Source organism: Melanotaenia boesemani, chromosome 4 (genome assembly GCF_017639745.1).
Source record: "Melanotaenia boesemani isolate fMelBoe1 chromosome 4, fMelBoe1.pri, whole genome shotgun sequence".
Classification (NCBI taxonomy): Eukaryota; Metazoa; Chordata; class Actinopteri; order Atheriniformes; family Melanotaeniidae; genus Melanotaenia; species Melanotaenia boesemani.
The window spans coordinates 23,933,320-23,946,222 of record NC_055685.1 but is presented as its reverse complement, the minus strand read 5'-3'; positions in this window follow the sequence as shown (position 1 = coordinate 23,946,222).

Sequence of the window (12,903 nt, the reverse complement as noted above, 5' to 3'; positions counted from 1 at the left end):
AAGTAAACATCGGATGTCTGAATGTTGTGCAAGCTGTGAGGATGATGGGTTTAAATTAAAGGTCAAGTTAAAGACCTTTAGCAGTTCAGGGTCAGCTGGGTGACTGCAGGCTTTTACAGAATTAAATGTACAATGCAGGTGCAGATGTCAGGCTGCACAAGAAAAACTTTGTTCAAGAAGGATCAAAAACTAAGCAGACAAAAATTAAAATCAAGTTATTAACGTACAACTTCTTATAGTGGAGAAACTTTAAGGAACTGAAACTAATCAAACCTGTGATTTTAGTTATGTCTTTATGAAACAATATGTTTCAAACAAGTGTGTGACTATCTTTACGCTTCAACATAGCTTAAACCCTCTCAGACAAACTTTCTTGTAATTTCTTTAAGGAGTGTTCAGGAATAGTTCTCCAGGGTTCTTGAAGGATTTTTCAATGCTCTTCTTTGGATGTTGGCTCTGTTTTGATCTATTCCAGTCAAGAAGATCCCATGCTGATCAGTAATCAGTTAAGGTTTGAGTTCTGGGAAGAACTCATTATTCCATAAGACCAGCGGTCCTGATTTTCAGTTTAGTTCTTGTGTCTTAGGAATAACTTACCTTTTTCTTGCTGTTTCCCTTTCTTAAGAGTGGCTAATTACCAGTCACTCTTCCATGGAGACCATTTCTGATGAGGCTTCACTCAACTGTAGATTGAAGATTGAAATGCATCCCCCAGTTACCATGTCAGCTCTTTGCTGGATTTTTCTAATTTCTTTAGTCCAGTTTCCTGAAACTTTTAAAGACACATTGCACATCATGACAAAATATGCCACTTTCTTTTAGCTAATAGCTCTTTGGAAATCACCTTATTGGAGCAAAAACATAATTTCACTTATGTCAAACTTTCTTTGTTATTTGTTGTAGCTGCAGCTAAGGAAAGGAAACAAATTGTGTTTCTTTGTGTTGCAGACTGCTAGAAAGTGGCTTAAGATAGTATTTCAAATTGCCTCTTTGATAAATGATGTGTTGATACAAAACTGCTTCGTCTGCTGAATTAGGTCACTTTATTTATTTATGTTTTTAATCTGCTTCCACACCTTTCTTTGTAGTTCAAGACCACTTGAAAAAACTTACATTGAAGTTTGGCTCCACTGAAGCAAAATCTAAAAAAAAAAAAAAAAAAAAAAAGCCACCTTATTGTGGTGGAGTTTGTGCATCCTGATGATCCTAGCGGCTATGTTGTCTGGGGCTCATGCCCCTGGAAGGGTCACAAATGGCAAACGGGTGTCTAGGGGAGGGACCAGACGAAGTCAAATTACCCCTATGATGAGGAGAAAGCAAGGTACAAGGTTTCCCTTGCCTGGACGTGGGACACCGGCCCCCCCCGGAGCCAGGCCTGGAGGTGAGGCACTGAGACAAGCACTTGGTGGCCGGGCCTTTGCCCATTGGGCCTGGTCGGGTTCAGCCCAAAAGGGTGACGTGGGCCTCCCCTCCCGTGGGCTCACCACCTGCAGGAGGGGCCATAGGGGTCGGGTGCAGTGTCAGCTGGGCGGCTGCCAGAGGCAAGGACCCTGGGGGTCTGATCCTCGGCTGCAAAAGCTAGCTCTAGGGATGTGGAATGTCACCTCTCTGGCGGGGAAGGAGCCTGAGCTGGTGCCCAAGGTTGAACGGTTCCGGCTAGATATAGTTGGACTCAACTCGACGCATAGCTTGGGCTCTGGAACCACTGCCCTCGAGAGAGGCTGGACCCTCTTCCATTCTGGAGTTGCTCCTGGTGAGAGGCACCAAGCAGGTGTGGGCATGCTCATTGCCCCCTGACTTGGCGCCTGTACGTTGGGGTTTACCCCGGTGGACGAAAGGGTAGCCTCCCTCCGCCTTCGGGTAGGGGGACGGATCCTGACTGTTGTTTGTGCTTATGCACCAAATAGCACCAAATAGTTCAGAGTACCTGCTTCTTCTTCGTGGTTTTCTTCTTCTTTTGGTTTTTTGGACAGTTGTAAACAGTTTTATAGCAGCGCATTACCACCACCAACCGGGTTCAAAACGTGGAAGTGAACTGTGAACTTGGCAGTGCCCACTTATAGATGAACTGACTTATTACCCATGGAAACTTAAAAGACGCATAAAAGTATGAGGGCAGCGACGTATGACGAAACTGTCCGTCTTCCATGTAACTAGGCTAAGTTGACTGACCACGTCACACAATTAAGTGTGATACATGATGAAGCTTCATGTTAGCCTGATGAAAGGAACTGTTGACTCAGCTGTATCACTGTGAGGCAAACCACAGAGACCAGCTCAAACACACTTTGGTCAGGGGGTACAGATACTTAACCAGCTCCTAACAACACTAAAGGTGTGAGTCTTTCTGTAGTTAATTCACACAAGGCTCATCAAGGGCAACAATTCTTTGTATGGAAAACCCTAATTACAGCTTGGACCATAATGAAACAGCTTCCGCTCCGACATCAAATGCAAAGTCATTGAAGTACAAAAGCTTTTCATTTTGTCCTTTGTTTCAGATGCCAGCGCAGCAGAAGGAGAACAAGACTGAGGAGGAAACGGTGGACAGATAACATAATTTAGAGAGAGTTGGCAGAGAAATGGAATTGGACCGAGACAATAGTGGAGACAAAAATGGTACAGCATGACAAGGAGACAGACAAGAATGAACAAAAAATGGAAACATGATAAGAATGATGGATGTAGGATGGGGGCTCCACATACATATCAGATTAGTGTAAAGGCAATTAGGTTTGGTGTACAGGATAATGAAAATCAGAATGATAAAACAGAAAAAGATGATTCACAAACTTCATGAACCCCCGTTTTCCATCTAATCAGACTTCATCAGAAAGTGTGTAGTCGCGTATTGGAGGGACTTTTTCAAAGTCTTTTCCTTGCTTTGTCACTTAAAGTTAACAATGATCTATTCTGCACTGGCTAGAAAACCACACCCATGTCTGAGCACTCTGCATAATGCATGTGTGTGTTGGAGACTTTGGAGCTGGTTATTCTGATGTCAGGGATGCTATGTTATGTTGATAAGAGTTTATTCTTATGCTTGTGTGTGTGTGGCCAAGAAATCTGGTGTATGTGTGTGTTCCTGTTTGTCAGTGGACTGAACAGACAGTTCCTGTGGAGGTGAGGATTTGCGAGTATTTCAGTGTGTACGTGTAAGTTTATTTAGAGAAGAGCACGCGTGTTTATGGTGTGTTTCTATATTTGTATGTTTCTCCCACATAATATCCGCTTCTACCTTTGTACTTTGACTCCAAATCTGTCTCTGTTTTGTCTCCAAAAGTTGACATTTGAAGGACTAGAGAAGGATGACAAATGTGTCACAGCTTAGCTTTAGATGACTTGTTCTTCTTCTCTTGAAATTTGCTCTGTGGGACAAGTTTAGCCCTATAAAAATATTCTTGTTGGTGCCATTTTAAACTGAAAGACTTTAGTTACTGCTGGTGGAAATAAGTATGCACTTTTGATATCAAAGCCTGGGGTCGAGAGCCATTCCCCTAACTCTGTTGACTCTGAGGCATCAGGTAAAATACTATTTCTTTTACATTGTTTATGGTCACCATCTTGGCAAACAGTAGTGTGCATAGAAGTTGGTGTCACATTACACTACCAGTCAAAAGTTCAGACACAATTACTAATTGGAATTTATGGGAAAGTGTGTCTAAGCTTGTTACTGTAGCTGGTGCACTGCATACTTTGTTTCAGCCATGTTTGTGTATCAGAGGTCTGTCTCAGCTCTGTATGACCCATGTATGGAAATAAATGTTAACGAGAAGTGTTTTAGGCATTGTCTTTAATTTTTATCTATCAAAAATGACACATCAGAAGAATAAAAATTTAAATACTCACCAAAGAAGAACTGTTTAGATTTGCGGCCATCCTTAGCTGTCTGAGTCTGCGTCAACCACTGACCTCACTGTCAGGTGACCAACGGAGCATGATTTCATTGGCTGAATGTCGGTTCAATGTCATCCCGGATGGACTAGTTAGCCTAGTGTTCAGATGTTAAAACTGATTTTCTGACAGAGAATTTTAACCACCAAATTTGGCCTGTTGAATTTGAGCAATCTGAATTTTTTTCCTTTGATTTTTTTATCTTTGAATTTTGACTCTTGAGTATTAAAACACTGAATAAACAGGGAGAAAATAAACTATTAAAAAATTGAAGAGTTTAATGGAGATTTTAAAAAGATCATATATGTTAATTCACTCCATAAAAGTTTGCTGTTTGAAATTCAAAGGCCTATATAATTCAAAATCTAGTGGAACAGATTTGCTTCCATACCCATCAACTTCCATACCCAGAACGTATAAAGGAGCTGAAACTGTGTTAACTCACCATAATTATATTTCTGTGGTGTCACAGTGTCATTTCTCAATAGCGACACCTACTGCCTGAAGTGCCACACTGCTAACGGTTATGGAGCGGTTCACATCATAATTCACAGATGCAATGACCAGTGCAGCTGGCATGATCACAGCTCATGACACCTGTTTTGATTATGGCTTGGTGTGGCTGTAATAAATAGCTGCAGGTACACATAAGTGCTACATAATGCTGGCCGATCTTCTGCAGGATGTCTCAGTTTTAGATTCAGTGAATTCCTGCTTTCTCTTTGCTGTTCATCTCATTGTCTGATCTTTATATGCAAATTATTAATTTAAGAAGTTTATTGGGGTGATAGATGAAGACATCTACCTTATGCAAATCTAGCTGTCAGTGTCATGGCTGCCTATTTACAACTTGAAGTTGTAGTGTACTAGACTCAAATATGCAACTTCAAACAGCCGGGGCTTCATGCATATTAAATTCACAGAAACACAAGTGGGAAGGTGAATGAGAACAAGGTTTATTACCTAAAGTAACACATCAGTTGTCTGATAAATCTTCAGCGGTGGAGGCAAGTTGCATTTACATAAAGAAAAAATAATCTGTTATTTCAAAGGTGCTATAATATTGTGTGGCCACTGTCTACACGGCAGATACCATACTTAAAATCTGTGTGTATATTATGAGTAAAACATTTAGATTTACTTCCAAACATGGTGAAGTATATAAAAGATTCATATTTCCACTAGGCATTAAAGCCAATGTTGAAGAGTTTTCAAAGCCCAATAGCACCAATGGCCAAGATGCAGTGGCTCCAAAATACTATCTCTGGCTTTTAGATGACTCCAATTGAAATCCATTATCTCTTTAAGCCTCAAAAGGAGGTGTCCCCCCCCTCCTCCAAATTCAGCTGCAGGTGTTGATCTCTTATCTCTGCCCTCTATTCAACTCTTGCTCAAAATTTTAAAAAACAAAGGAGCAAAACTCAAGCATCGAAAAGACCAACCTACAAACCAATGTGTGATGTCACAGTGGCTGCATTTACTACTTATAAAAACTTAAGAAACCTACTACAGATAATTCAAGCTTTGTGATATGGTGCGTTATCCTGCTGGACGTAGCAATCAGAAGATGGTACACTGTGGTCATAAAAGGATGGACATGGTCAGTAACAATACTCAGGTAGGTTGTGGCATATAAACGATGCTCAGTTGTTATAACGGGGCCCAAAGAGTGCAAAGAAAATACCCTTCACACTATATAACTAGTGGTAACCAGTTGTCATTTGAGTTACTGTTAACTTTCTATCATCTCCAACTAGTGTGTCCATTCATCTGTGACCTCTGACAGCAACAAGGCATTTTGGTCCAGACAACTGCTGCTCACTGGAGTTTTTCTTGTTTTATGATCAGGTTCTGTAAACCCTGGAGATGGTTGTCCATAAAAATCCCAGTAGATCAGCAGCTTCTGAAATAGTCAGACAAGCCTGTCTACCACAAAAAACATTCTGATGATCAGTTTAACAAGTTGCCTTTAACCATGTCTACATGCCTAAATGCACTAAGTTGCTGCCATCTGACTGATTAGTTTACACTGTGTGTGTGTGTGTGTATATATACCTCTGGTCTTTTTTATCTTCAAAGATGACCAGTAGAAAGAAAAAATAAGGGAAAGAAAATAACTTTTCAGCAAGTCGATCAACAATGTTGTCCTAATATGGAGTATGACCTAAGCCTAATTTTATATGCTCTTTTGTTCCTTGCAGTGTTCCTTTAAGATTCTCATGAATGAAAAAGGGAAGCAGTAAAAGGAATTTACTTTGATTTCATGATTAAATACTTTTACATGCATTTTATTCATTTGCATTTTAATAAATTTTAATTGTTTGTTTTGTTTCTCATCGGGTCTTTGATCTCTTTATGAAATCACCACCAGCTATAACACTCGCTTTCATCCAAGCACACTTTCACAAACCCACACACATTCACTCATGCAAAATAAACACTTTGGTTTACTGTAATCCAGAAAAGAAGAAGAAAAAAAACAAAACAAAACAGATTTGTGGCTGTAAATCCCCTGGAATAAACTCTGTGTGTTGTTGTCGTGTACATCAAATATCTCTCTGATGCTCTCTTAACGTTCCCTCTCAACCTCTCAGTGTTTTATTTCTTGGCCTCCAACAAACTTCACTGGCCCTCCTCCTAATTTGTCTTTTCCCTTCATATATCTAAAAGAGATAAAGATTTAATGTTCTCACAAAAAGAAAAAACACTTGACACACACACATGCACATAACATATGCTCATTCCAGAAAACTCAAGCCAAGCTCTTCACTACAGACAAGCAGTCTCTGCCTCCTCCACAGCTTCATAATTGACCTTCTGTGTGTGTCTTGCCATCTGTGTGAGTCCAGTCACTGACCAGTCTACACTCATTTTCTTTGCCCTCTCTTTCTCCTCCACTGCCTGCCTATCCCTTTAAACCCGGCATTAAGGGGATAAAGGGAAATGGCAATTTCACTATAACTCCCCCCAAAGCTACTGAGCCTCCTCCTCTCTTGTCAGATAGTAAAAAACGTACTGCAGCATGATACAGATTTTTCAAGTCATGTTCTTGTACTGACTGCAATGTGGCGTTCACCAGGTGTACTTTGCATCTAAAGCTCATTAGGATAGAAAAAGTATGAAATGAAGACTCTTCACTTTTTATAATGACAAACACAACTTCAAAGGCTGTAACAAAGCATGCATGTCTGCTGCAAAACCTCTTGAAATACAAATAACGCAGTACAAAGAGCAGTTAGGGGAAATTGTGTTCCTTCTCTGACCTGCATGATGCTGCTAATGGCAATGCTGAAGATATTCCTCATGCTGACAACCCTGATGTCAGTGATTATGTTGATGAAGCTGTATGTTGGCTCTGCAGCACAGTTGCTGCTTCAAACCTCACAGAGAAACAGATCAGGAGCACCTCCCTGTGGCATAGATAGCAAACTCCAGCAAAGATGACAATTCACAGGATTCACACGCAGATAAACTTAACTTCATATCAAATCAAATCAAATCAAATCAAACTTTATTTATAAAGCCCTTTTCATGCCAAAGGCAATGAAAAGCCCCCCCCCCGACTCTTTAACTTCTGTCTTCAACTTACATATTAAGAATTTATATTAAGAACAGCCTAAATTTTGTCAGTGTTTTAATCCTTTTAAAGAGTTTAATATTTAGATGTTTTTATAAGAAAGTCATTTAAACTCATTTAAAAAATTTGGTCTTAAAGCTCATTTATGTTCTGTTTGATTTTATTGTTTGGAGTATTTATGCAACTGATTAAAACTGGATCAGCTTTAATGAAAAATGGTCATCTTAAGCACATATATTTTTAATAAAGTTCAGTTCAGTCATACAGCTGTGATGAGTTCACACCAGTTCACACTGACTCATTTAATCTTTTAACTAAGATCAACAAGCAGCTCTTTTCTCAAGCGGGCAAACACTGCCCCCTTGTGTTGTGCAGTGTGCAGGATTAAACATGGTTCCCTAGAACAAGAGAGTTTGTATCTCACTAGGCTTTAAATAAAGGTTAAATGAAAACATACATAAATTCAAATAAAATCACGCCATGCTTAAACAGAAAAGCAACATTAGGCTAAAGGTGAGACAAGGCATCACCTGGTCAACATGTCTTCTTTCAGACTAGAGGAAAAAAATAAAAAATACACAGCTGTTTATTTTACAATACTTGTCTGTGTGTGAATTAATCAAATCAATATGAGGTTACCCAGGTCTTTATAGACACTCATTGAACTGCTCTACTTTCATTTATTTAATCAAACCGGGACGTGGAGCATTGCATTAAAACATCAGCAGTGCATTATTTAATTACTTTTGCACAAGCAAATACGGAAAATGTTTTATGATCAATTTAAAAAGAAGACAAAAAATCTTAATTTTTACATTAGGTCTTGCAAGTGCTCCCTAAAACGAAGCCTCTGAATGTCTCTGTCAATGAAATGAGAAAAATTAAAGTTTTAGCTTTCACTAAACCAAATACACCACTGGAAAAATAATAATCTGGAAAATAACATCAGTATGAATACTTTCCTCCTTTGAGAAAATGCCTTTTGAACCTTGACCTCTGTGCATATTTGAAGGCTTATAATTTAACAATAAATAGGGCTAAACACATGGGACCAACTGCTACAGACTGCGCTTGACCTGAGCTGTTCTGGAATAACTTGTGTGTCATATCCACCAACCGGAGGCGCTGTCAAATATGGATAAAATTCAATTCAATGTTTGTTAATTCAATACTTGCAACTTTTAAATGCAAAATGCTCCTATTATGTAAAAACTACATTTCCTTATTGCAGTGCCATGTAGCTGAAAACAAATCAGCACCGTTATTGTAGTTTTTTGGGTTTACAGAACAAGCTTGAAATACAGAGTCACGATATATCTTTAACGCAGATCAAATACCTAATAAAGCTGAGCTAGTGAGTACACTATTTCTCTATTTGAGATACATAATCTTTTATTAAATAAAGTGGGTGTAAAGGTCAAATCTAGGGCTGGGACTTTTAAATAATGAACGCATTTAATCGCAGTTTGCATTTCAGACAGTGTGGAACCTTTGTCAATGCACAACTTTCTGGTACACGCATTACACTGATGCACACGTCAGAGCTCAGCTAAGCAGTGTTACAAACTGCCAAGCGAGTTTTCAAACCCCTCTAATGAGTGATTAAAAAAAGAGACTAGTGACTAGCAACTTTTTCTGGTGTTATTGAAGACTTCAGGAGATTGAAGTGAAAGCACATATTGTTTACTCTTTCAATGAGCAGCGGGTGCTGCTAAAGTTGCTCCTGGCTGATCTTACCCTGGCTTAAAGTCAGATATCAATTTCTATTAATGAAGAGTGTGAATGAAAAAGATCTTTAACTGTCAAGTGAATGCATTCTATCCATGTTGAAAATTTTCTAAGCCCATAGAAAGGAAAGAGTTAGAGTGAATAAAGGCGAAGGAAGAGCAGGCCTCTCCTGTTGCTCCTCCTAAGGCTGTGTTTAAAAAAGAAAAGGAAAGAAAAGAGTGATTTGATCAAAGCCCTAATGTTATCATGTATTACATGATATTAGAATTGTTGTGTTAACTCTCAGGCTAAGAATGTTAGATTATAAAATCTGATGATGTACTACCAGAGTGCAAGGATGGAAGTTATTGTGCATAGTGTTCCAGTAGTCTTTATGCTTATGAAAACTGTATTTGTTTATGTGCTGTATTAGCTGTAAATGTAATACTTTAGAGCAGGGGTGCCCAAGTTCGGTCCTCGAGATCTACCATCCTGCAACTTTTAGATGCAACCCTTCTCCAACACACTTAAATCGGATGTCATCTGCATGTCATTCAGCTCTGCAAAGGCTTGGTAACGAGCCAGTCATTTGATTCAGGTGTGTTGGAGAAGGGTTGCATCTAAAAGTTGCACGATGGTAGATCTCGAGGACCGGACTTGGGCACCCCTGCTTTAGAACCAAAATGCGGGCTTTAGCACATTAATCTTCTGTATTAGAATCTTGTTAAACTATATTGCTGCTATTCCATTAAATAAAAATATTAAATAATAAAATACAACAAAGTAGAAGAACAGTGAAAGCAATGACAAAGAACATCCAAAAGTTGCATTTTAGGAACGTAGTTCTATAACAAAGATAATGTTATTGTCTTTGTTATAAGTATATAATTTAAAAATAAAAGGGAAACAAATGCTGGTTGGAGGGCCCTGTGACTCCAAGAGACCCCAGAATTGCCTATGGATGTGATGAGAGCCTTCTTTTTATGGACCACAAAGGAAAGTAGTTCATATTCAGATTCTTAGCCCTGCATGATAGTAGGACTAATTGCAACGCCTTTGTCTTGCCAGCCTTTTTGACCTTCTACCTGTTATTTCTTCTCTCCTCTCTCAGCCCCTCTGGATTTATTTGACTCAGTCCTGTCCCTGGACAGATTTTGACTGTAAAATATGGCCAAGTATGGACTCAGCAGAGCCAGTGTGTCAATAGAGGATGTGACCTAATTAACCTACTACACTGAGTAACTATATTTAGCAGACAAGCATTCAGCAGCTGGAGCTGTGGCTCTCCAGGTTTGTTCCTACAGACTCTGGTCGGTTGACAGTAGAAGGCAGGTTGTTCTATGAGTAGGTAATTTTAGACATTCACCTGGTCCTGGAGCAATGTCACCGAACACTTAGGTCTCCCAGGATAACTGCCTTCTCCTTGGTTTCTCTCTGGCTCTCCTCTTGCTGCCACTTCCACTAGGAGTGCATCCCCTGGCACACAAGCAGCTTTCTGCCTCTGTCCTCACAGTTTCTGCACTCTTTTTGCCTTGCTGTTAAAACTCATTCCGCACAGGTCCTCACTGTCACTGTGTGCTGCTCCATCTGTAGCAAACCAATCAGATATCTGAATAATAGTTCAGCTCAGCATATTTCAGGGTTCCTGGTAAATTGGAAATGTTGTCTTCACGACCTCAATAATCTCTGCTATGACTGTGACCCTGCTAATTTCAATTATATACTAAACTTCACACCCATCAGACATATAATTAGTTTCCAATTACTAAATTGCACACTTTATTTCCTTTGACAAAATTATTTAATTACAAAATTATTTATAATAAAATATACTGAACATGCACTATACTGTACAGAGAACATCTCTCTAATGCAGTCTAATTAGGACCCTGTGTAAAATGTAAATGTAATTAACAGAATGCAATGATTTGCAAATCTCATAAAGCCCTATTTTATTCCCAATAGAACACTAACAACATATCAGATGTTAAACGACTGAGACATTTCATAATTTCATGGAAAATATTAGCTTATTTTGAATCTGATTACAGCAAAAAAAAAAGTTGGAACAGTTTGAAACAGTTGGAACAAAAGAAAAGTAATTAGCATAAAAAACAGCTGGAGGAGCGTTTGACAACTAGGTCAAATGGCAACAATTCACTAACGTGAATGGATATAACAAGGAGCATTTCAGAGAGGCAGAGCCTCTCAGATATAAAGATGGTCAGAGGTTCACAAATCTGCCACAAACTGTGTCTAAAACTTGGGGGTAAATTTTGGTGTTCCTCAATGTAAAATTGTGCAGACTTTGAAGATCCCACCATCTATTCAGATAATCAGGAGGAATCTCTGTGCACATGGGACGAAGCCAAATGTCAAACTGTATGCCTGTAGTCTTCGGCCTCCCAGGCTTAATGCCTGCTTTAAAAACAGGCATGATTCTCCACTGGAAATCCCTGCATGAACTTAGGAACACTTTGAAAAATCATTGTCTGCGAACATAGTTTGCCATGCACTCCACAGATAGGTTAAAGCTCTATCATGCGAATGTGGTGGGAAAGGTTTTACCTTTTCCTCCTCCTCCCTAGTTTGCAAACACCAGGTGCAATTCATTGGCAATAATCACAGGGTGCAGCACACTGTTTTATATTGGGGCAGGTGTCTGCTCCGCAGCACAGGGCTCCTTTCTTCCTGCTGCACAGCTGGTTTGGCCCGGGAACTGTTGATTGCCTGTTTGTGTGGGCCGGTTTGTTGGTTGTGGCTAGGGTAGCCTGCATCAGATTCACCTTTTTTAAACCTGGCTGATTCCCCCAATTGCTGCACTGGCACCTCATCACTGGCTGGTTTGTTTCCTCAGTTACCCACCAGGAGTGTGTTTATCCAGTGATGGCTTCTTTCTCCACCCTGTGAGGGAGTAGGCTTTATATGTTTGCTAGCACATTGGCTGGCTGTGCACCACGGGGCCCCCTGGGCATTCTGCTGTCTTGTCCAATTGTGTTTTATTTGGCCTCATCTGCTCGTGGGACTGGTTCGTCCCTTCTGCCACCGACTGATGTGGTTGCCCGCTGCTGATATTCAGACCCCAGGACTTCATTCCTACATAGACCAAGTGCATGGTCGGACCCCTGCTGGTTGCCCTGCACCTACAACCTGTGTTAAACAGACTCATACTGAGTCATTTATTTAAATCACGTCACTGATAAAAGTTGGTTTACGTGTTTTGGCAAAGAACCTTAAGAGCAACTGACCAATCAGAAGTTGAGTGGGTCTTAGAAATTGATTGGTTGACAGATTCAGCTGCACCTTAGACAGATGCTAGACTTCAAATACGGGCAGAGACACTTCCACCAGTGGACAAAGAGTGTGTATCAAAGAACAAAGAATGCACAAATGTGAACTAACTTATGTGAAAGAAATTTTGCTGCAAATGGTAATCACTCATATGTAATAATCACATGTATATTCAGTTTTCTTTATTAATTTATTATTGTTAATCCATTCACTATTACGTTTTCATATTGTGTGTTCTCATTCTACAGAATACTGAAGTTACAGTTTTCATTGTGTGTGTGTGTGTGTGAGGTCAGACTGACCACTTTCTTCCCAGAACTCTGATATGGCAGAGTTGAGACTGGTTTTCGCACCTGCTAGATAGCAATAGTTGTTTGGGATATCAGCTTGTTGTGGTATGTTGGCTTTGTCTGAAAACTGGAAGAAAGTGGCGC